Genomic DNA, 8,230 nt, shown 5'->3' on the forward strand with positions numbered 1-8,230 from the left:
CTCCCCCTCTCTCTCCCCTCTCTCCCCGCTATTGACTACCTTCCAGCCACTGCCTTGCCACGACCATTTAATGAGATTCCTTAGATTAAATAGATTTTCTGTTTAACTCCACACTGGTGAGATAGCATGTCAGGGACTGAATGGCTATTAACATTTAAATATTTCACAGAACAAAAAAAAAATCGGAATATGAATTTTTCATTGTTGTGGTGCTCAACGGAGACGCTCCCTCCACCCTCTCTGGTTCCCTCTCTCTCTCTCTCTCTCTCTCTCTCTCTCTCTCCCCTAGACCTAATGAAACTAAAGTAATTAGAAAGATACAAGAAGAGCACTTTCACTAGAGTGCAATTAAATTGAGCGCAGAGCCGTTATTTATATAGGCTGGTCACTGCGTAGCCGCTGCTATTTTCTCAGCCTGCTTGAGTCATAGATTATTACAAGAGATTAATAATGTAAATTTCACTGACTCTGCTGCTCTCCGAGCCTTGGCCTTCAGAAATTGATGGGCGCGCCATCCATCACCTCCTCCCGTCCGGGGCTGTCCCTCCGCAGGGCCGCCGGCCCCCACCCCGCGCCCCGCCTTGCTCCTTGCTGCTGGGGCCATCTCTGTCCCTTTCTGGCTTTGCCTCTCTGTCTTTTTGTAACCCGGTGTCGCTGTCTGTTTGCTTCTTGTGTTTATTGCTGTGCTCCCGCAGTGCTAGCCTGTTAGGCACCTGCCCCATTCCTTCGGGGTGGTCCTCCGCTGCAGCCCCCAAGTCTGGCAGTCTCAGAAGGGGTCCCTCAGCTGACCGGAAGCCCAGCTCCCGGAGGAGACGGGGTGAAAGCAGCCTTTGCCCCGTGTGCGGTTCCTCCCCGCCGCCCACCTCTGTGGACATCCATCAGCCGCCGGTTCTCGGCCCTCCTGTCCGCTTTCCTGGCCCGCCGTCTCTGCTCTTCCTCACCCTGCCAGCCTCCACTGGCAGGAGGAAGAGCTGAGCTGGGCCCCCGGCTCTGCGGCTCCCTAGTTGGATGGTTACTTCCCTCAGCCTCCTCTTCCCCGCCCACGGGTACCGGTAATGACCCGATGGCACAGTCTGTGGGGTGAAGGACGGCCCGGGGTGCGGTGTGAGGAGCCCAGACTCCCAGGGCACGTGGACGGCACTGACCCTTGCCCTCCCTGGCTTCTTCTGTCTGTAATCTGGACCCTCGGCTTCTCATTTGCTGGGCGCTCTGTCCTCTGGCTGCCGGGCGAGGACAAGAGCCTAGAGGGAGAGGGTGGGGTCAGGGCAGGAGGTCAGAGGCCGCGGCCCTGGCCAGTCCCGCCTGTCCACTGGGGACAGGATGCCATGTGCCCAGGCTGGGATTCTCCAAGCCAAGAGGGCTTGCTTTCAAAACGATTAGCACCAACATCTGCCCAAGCACCCATGCTGCTTTTGTATAATTAAAACAAGGCTCCAGATTCCCACCGGACACTCTTTAAAAACTCCTCATTTTCGGCATTATTTACAACGAAGGGATGGCACGAGAAAGGCACCCTCTGGCCTCCCTCGAGGAGAGACCTGGAGCCTGGTTTCGCCCCGGCTCTCTGGCCACAGGTATCTTCCTGAGTGGGAGTGGGCTGGAGGAGGGGCGGTGGGGCTGCGAGACCACTGAGCCATCGCTCCTCTCCTCTTCTTCGCTTTGCTGGGCCTTGTTGGTCGTGGGGAGATGGGGGGCGACAGTCCTCTGTGTGTGGGCAACGCAATGCCTAAGTCCCCGTGGCTGGAATTGTTTACCAAGGCTCAGCCAAATACCGCTGCAGAGGTAGTGGCAGCTCTTAAAGCAAAATAAAATTAATTAATAGCTGACCTTTGCACTGAGCCCTTCCAGCTTAAAGAAGTGGGGAATTGGGCAGAGGGGGGATGGAGGTGAGTGCCGGGGTCCCCGCCTCCCCACCCAGCGCCCACAGCCACGTCGCTGTGCAGTCCCGGTCTCTTTATCAGAGGCGCGTGCCCGAGTGCGTGTGAGCTCACGTGTGAAGGCTGTCCTGTGTGGCACACACTGCGGGTGTGCAGTGCCGTGTCTGTGTCCGTGCGCACACACGTGTGAGGCACGCGAGTGCACACTTGCTTCCACACACACAGGTGTCCACACGCACGTGTGCAGTCACACACGGCAGGCACAGCGGGGATCGTGGGCAGTGCTGGCTGAGGATCTCCTACTCACTCCCCGCTTTATAGAAAACCCCAGCTCTCTGGGGCTGAGAGCTCTGGGTGCCTTTGTATGGGGGCTGCTGGCCGAGCATGGTGACCAGACCCTTGCTGGGCTGGGCTGCCCCCAGCACCCCGTCCCCAGAGGCAGAGGCCGGGGCACAGCACAGCTCTGCGTTCTTAGGCTGGGATTCTCCACTGTCAGCGAAGGAATCACCGGTGCCTCTGCTGGGCCCTCTGTGCCCCTCTGTCTCCCTCTTTCCAGGGGTCTGCACCCTCTGGCACGGTCAGCTTGCAGAGGAATGCATGTCTGGGGAAAGTGGGGGCGCGGCATGACTTCTTCCTCGGCTTGGGGTGGAGACAGCCTTCTGGCTGGTGTCTTGCAGTGGTGACGGGTCACCCTGCCAGCTGGGGTTCCTCCAGACGGCCAATCTGAGCACAGACGAACCATCATGTTGGTCGGAGGAACAGGTGCCGCAGGGACCCGGGAGGCAGCCTCTGGAGGCAGGTGGAGGGCACAGTGCCCAGTCCTTAGGGACTCCACCTGCGCCACTGTATCTCTGCGGAATGAGGGTCGTCTGCAGGCTTCGAGGAGCAGAGCCTTTTGGGGTTTGCCCAGTGCTTTCTCGTCTGCCCTCCCTAGCGGCAGCGACAGCCTCCAGGGCACTCTTGGCAAAAGAGGGAGCAGCGTGGGCTGTGAAAAGGCAGCCGAGGAGGCAGACAGACCTGCTTTGGGACGCCAGCCCTGTGTGACTGTTGGCAAGTCGCTTTCCCTTTCTGTTCCCCAGTTTCCTCCCCTGTCAAGCAGCAGCCGGGAATTGTCCTGTGGATTCCACCAGATCACACAGGGAAGGGGCTTGGTACAGCTCCCTGCACAGAGCAAGCTTCGTGCAGGGGCCTTTTGTGACAACAATAATCATCTATTAGAGCATTTAACATGCACAGCAAGGGCCCGAAGGGACATTTCTATTTCCTCTTCACAAAGGATGCGACCGAGGCTGGGGGAGGGAAGCCACATTTAGGGTGTCTCCTAAGCCCCCACCCCCGCTTCCAAGTGAGACCTCATTAATCCTCCCGAACCTCTGCTGTTAAAATGATCATCCCCATTTAGCAGATGAGGAAACTGAGGAAACTCAGGCTCAGGTCTGCCTGATTCTGAAATCTGGTCTCCCAACCCCTCTCTCTTCTGAGACCTCTGCACCCTGTGCCCTGAGGCAGAACCTGCCCCTCCTTTAATTGTAATTCAACTACTTGTGATATTTTGGTACCAATTAATATTGATTTTACAATTGGTTTACGGAGATGTTGTTTTATTACTAATATATTTAATGTGCAAATCAATAAGAACACTTGCTTGGCCCTCTCCCTGGAAGGTAATAAAATCAAATATCTCAGGGGTAAAATGCTATCCGATCCGTGAATGGCAAAGCAGATGCTTAATGTAATAGTTAAAGACTCGACCGGGTACTTGGCAAAGCCAACCGCTTCCCGGCCTGGCTTTCAAGGCTGCCAGGAGCGAGGTGGCTCCCTGAGCCCCAGACCCGCTGGTGTGCACACGGAGGTGCCCACCAGCTTGGGAAGGAGGGGCTGGGCCTGGGGAGCAGGGGCCCCCATCTGAGGGCCCACGTTCCTGTTGGGAGCTGCTCAGTGCCGGGCCTGGCCTGGCAGCCCATCCTCCTCTTGTCCTTCCTTTTCCTCCCTTCCCTCTTTTCTTTCCTCTCCTCCCTCCCTCCCTCTTCCGTTCTATCCTTCCTCTTTGTTAATTTACCATCAATTCATTCCTTTGTTTATCTGACCGTGTGCTCTTCTGTTTTCCAATTCACCCAATGTTTAGTCATTGGTTCATTCAAGGGTTTGTTTATTCTTTTGCTCATTCATTCATTGGCTCCTCCATGCAGCCATTGGTCTAATCGACCATTGGTTTGCTCGTCCCTTTGTCCATTCATTTACTCCTCCAGTCTTTGATTTGTTAACTTGGGTTTTTCCTTCACTGTTCACTCATTCACTCAGTCATTCAGTGGATCTGAGCTGAGCACCTCACTCTGTGTCCAGTGGGTGCTGGGGTCTGGGGACAGAGATCTATCTGGATAGCTGTGGCCCCTGCCAGCCTCTGGGATCCAGGTCACACGGGAGCTGGTAGCTGGCTGCCTTTGCTACCTCGCTTGCTGCCCACCCCAAGTCTGTCTTCCATCCAGTGGTGAAGGCCGGAGCTAAAGAGCCACCCTGGAACCTTCGTCCTTGGGGTTTCCCTGAGAAAAATGAGGCGCAGCAATGAAGGTCCTGTTATACTTGTAGGTATTAGACCTGAGATTTGAATCCAGGTCTGTCTGACCCCAAGGCCTGCTCTTTCCTCAACACAGAGTGATTGGGCCCAGATCCTGGTGCCAGATGGTTGAGTTCGAATCCTCGCTCCCCACTGCCAGCTGTGGGACCTCAGGGAAGTTGCTTGACTGTCTGTGCCTCAGATGCTGGTTGTAAGCATGGCTCTACCATGGCAATAGGCTCACGAGGAAGAGGCCTGGAGTAGGTGCTTGTCCCGCCGAGTCTCTCTTCTGGGCTGACCCTTTTGGAGCCTCCAGCTGTGGTCCTGATGATGTGGAGCTGGGGTGGCGCTGGGGGTCAGGAGAAGTCTGGGTGCCTCTCTCAGGACAAGAAATGCGACGACTCCCACCTCTCCTGGACCCCAAAGACTGAGCTCTTCTGGGGACAGGGGCTTCTGCCCGGGAGTAGCACAGATGGAGGAGGAGGTGGGCCTGCTGGAGCCAGGCTCGCCTGCTGTGATTTATGGGGGAGCTGGTAATGAAGCCGGCTGGCAGTAAATAATCAGACATGAAAATCTTACCATTTAATTAACCAAAAATAAATGACCAAAGGCCCTGGAAAGAAGGGAGTCCTGGCCACCCCAGAGGCAGCTGCTGCTGTGGGCAGAGTAGAACATTCTCTTCATGGTGCATTTGCTCCTACCGGCTCAGCCCTTGCAGTTTAATGGGGTGTTGCCGTCCCCATTTCACAGAGGGGGAGTTGAGGCCCACAGGGGCCAGACTCCTACGGAGTCCTACTGGCGTCAGCCCGCGACCAGCGAATCCAGGGTTCCTTCAGCTCACGCGCTCCTCACTCACCCCATGTCTTTCATCCTAGTGCCTCTTCCTCCAGGAAGGCCTCCTGGGCTGCTGTGGCCCAGTGAGGCGCTAGGGGTGACCCTCAGACTTGGGTGGTCAAGGGCAGAACTGAGTGTCAAGCACAGATCCTCCTTGGGTCCCTCTTCTCTCTGTTCCCCCGGGGAACATTTTCCACTCAAAGAAGACCTGGACTGCTTCTCCTTTGGTGGGGGGATGGGTTCCCAGGTCCATGAGGTCCCACCCCCATGGGGTTTCTGCCCCTAGGAAGCAGGGTGGTGTCATTAGAGTGCTGAGAAGCTCTGTAAAGGCACCAGCTCTTCTTCTTTTCTGAGGCTTTTTTTTTGGTACTGGTGATCGAACTCGGGACCTTGCGCTTTCGAGGCAGGCGCCAGAACCACTGAGCTAAATCCCTGGTCCGCCTCTTCTTTCCCTTGTTTCTCAGGAGCCAGCCTGCTCCCTGGCATTCTGTACAGTGGGTATGTGCCAGCCAGTCACAGTATGGGGCAGGGAGAGCCAGGATGTGTGTCCCAGTGTCTTGGCTTGGGGTTTGGTGGTGTGGTTTTTTTTCTTCCTGGATGTCTCGTTCCCTTTTCTTCCTGAGGCACTGGAGTCCAAATCTAGGGCCTCATGCGTGTTAGGCAAGTGCTGTACCACTGAGCCACACTCCCAGCCCCAGGGTATCTTGTTCTTAATCTAGAAGAGCCAACTTTTGTGCTAAGCACTTCATGTAATGATCTGGCTTGGTTTTCAACAGAGCCCTAAGGATTATTTATTATCTCCACTCTCAAGCTGAAGAGTATAAGGCCTGAGAGGGGCGGTGACTTCCCTGAGGACACACAGCTAGTAAGCGGCCAAGCTGGGACTGCAGCTGTGCCTGTCTGAGCCCAAACCTCCCCCTTTCCAGCTCTTTCTTCTGCCTTCCCGCTACCAGCTACCTGTGCAGGATCAGGGCAGGTGCCGAAGCCTCAGTCTCAGATGAAGGGGAATGGACCTCCCCTGCAGTACCAAGGGCCCAGGCAGATAGGACGGGTCCTGGACCCACTGCCCAAGGGCCAGGGCAATGTCCCTGGTGGTCTGAGTGTGAGGCATGGTAGTGGGGGGCTGGAAGCACGCACACTTGGGGCCATACAGCCCTGAGTTTGTACTGTGATTTTGCCCACACAATCTTCATGGCTTTGGGAAGTCCCTTCACCTCCCGAGGGTCCACAGTGGCACCCACCTCTCAGGGTGCACAGGGTCCTCAGGTGACTGTGCAGGTCTGGGCACAGCTTAATGTACCAGGCCCATGCTGAGGCCCCCCAGCATGGGAGCCTGTATTGTTTCTATTAGCCATATAGCTTAGTAGAAATATTAAATATGAATTCCTCTTATTTTATTTTCAGGATTGATGTAAGATTCAGAGATAATATATTCAAAATGCCTGAAACAGTACCTGGTACATGTTGTGCACTCAGTAAATGTAAAGATTATTTCTTTTGTGTAAAACAATGTATTTATTTATGTGCATATCCATCCTGAAAAAAAGTCTGCAAGGAAAAATACCAAAATATCAGCAGGGATTATTATTTTCAGGGTGATAGGGTTGCTGGTGATATTTTTCTTCTTTGCAGTTTTGTTTTCTACATCTTTCTTGTGAGGAGGCACCATTTTTGCAACTGGAAGGCAAAAGCCTTTAAAAAGAAAACGAGAAACAATGGAAGCTGGCCTGAAGAGGCCTGCAGGGCTGTCCCCAGCTGCTAGTCCCTGTGGACTGTTTAACTTCCTGGAGGACACTGACCAGGACAGCCAGAGACACCCTGGGCCCGACTCTCAGATTTTGTGGGGTGGGGAGACCCATTTCACGTACCTTGCCTCAAGAGTCCCCATGGGGTGTCCAAGGCTGGGCTCGGATGCCAGGATCCTCCTGATGCTTCCTTAAAGCAGGGTGGGGGGCACCTCCAGGGCAGCTGCCAGGTCCAGTGGCCCCTGACTTCGGGGTTACCCCAGTTTCTTCCCTGCTACTCCGGCACCAGCCTGCCACTCCCAGCCAATTGGCATATGGGATGTGCAGACAATAGAAGCCATAGAAGCCGAGTGTAACCACTGTTTACAGAAAAAAAAAATGGTACAAGATTTATTTATTGGAAGGTGACTGAGGAATATGAATTCTACACTCCATTTAAAATGCTTTTTATTTCTCTCAGCCTTGGGGCTCAGAGTACATCTAATTTCACCCACAGCTATAATTCTCTACCAAACAGTTCCTGCTGTTCCTCTGGGGTCCCCAGGAACCAAGTTAGTTTATGTCTGCCACTGACAAGGCTCAGGCAGGGGCAGCGACGGCTACGTGCCAGTGAGTTTCGGAATCCCTCCTGCCTGCGCCACCCCTACACAGATGGGCCAGCACCCAGCCTGGGCCTTCAGGGTGCCCATGGCACCAGGCCCTGGAGCCTTGGGACGGCCTGGATTCCAGCCAGCGAGTGGCCCATATCTCACGTTGGACGTGTTGATTGCTCCAACCTCAGAGCTAACAAACAATTAGTTTGTTAGTATATTTATCCCGTGAACACTGGAGCCTGTGATTGCAAATCCAATAGCGAGATTGTGGCAGGCTTTGCAGATAAATCTGTGCGTGGGGCTGGAGGTGTCAGTGTTGGGGGTGGGGGGCACCCAGAGGAGCAGGAGGGGCCGACATCTCAGTGGTCTGGCATGCGCATCCCGGTGGTGCTTTGTTGGATCTTCTGACGGTCTGGATGCTTCTGTCGGGCTTCTTGCCGGCCTGCCCTCCCTCTTCCTTCCCCATACCAGGCCATGCAGCTGCAAATGTGCAAAGAAAACCCCAGGCCCTCTTCCTTATTCAGGGACTCAGCTGATGATAATCCGAGCACCAGAGGCCCCGGGGTCCCACCCTGCGGCCCTTCCTCGTCCTCTTTTTTTTTTTTTTTGCCTCTTCCGCCCCTTTCT

The 8,230-nt window shown here is 54.8% G+C and overlaps 2 long non-coding RNA genes across 2 annotated transcripts in view; one reads left to right on the forward strand and one right to left on the reverse strand.

Annotated features, from left to right (window-relative positions):
• Nucleotides 1-8,230, forward strand: part of LOC104854895 — a 21,254-nt gene that overhangs the window by 1,935 nt on the left and 11,089 nt on the right. The window lies entirely within an intron of this gene.
• The window catches only part of LOC104854894, a 16,256-nt gene continuing 14,821 nt past the window's right edge, over nt 6,796-8,230 (reverse strand). Inside the window, exons 3-4 of the long non-coding RNA XR_778241.1 lie at nt 7,134-7,369; nt 6,796-6,957 (exon numbers count right to left, since the gene is read on the reverse strand). This is a non-coding gene — a long non-coding RNA (uncharacterized LOC104854894). The remainder of the gene's footprint in view (nt 6,958-7,133; nt 7,370-8,230) is intronic.

The sequence above is a fragment of the Fukomys damarensis genome, unplaced genomic scaffold (genome assembly GCF_012274545.1).
Source record: "Fukomys damarensis isolate Sample0158 unplaced genomic scaffold, DMR_v1.0_HiC HiC_scaffold_36, whole genome shotgun sequence".
In the NCBI taxonomy this organism is placed as follows: Eukaryota; Metazoa; Chordata; class Mammalia; order Rodentia; family Bathyergidae; genus Fukomys; species Fukomys damarensis.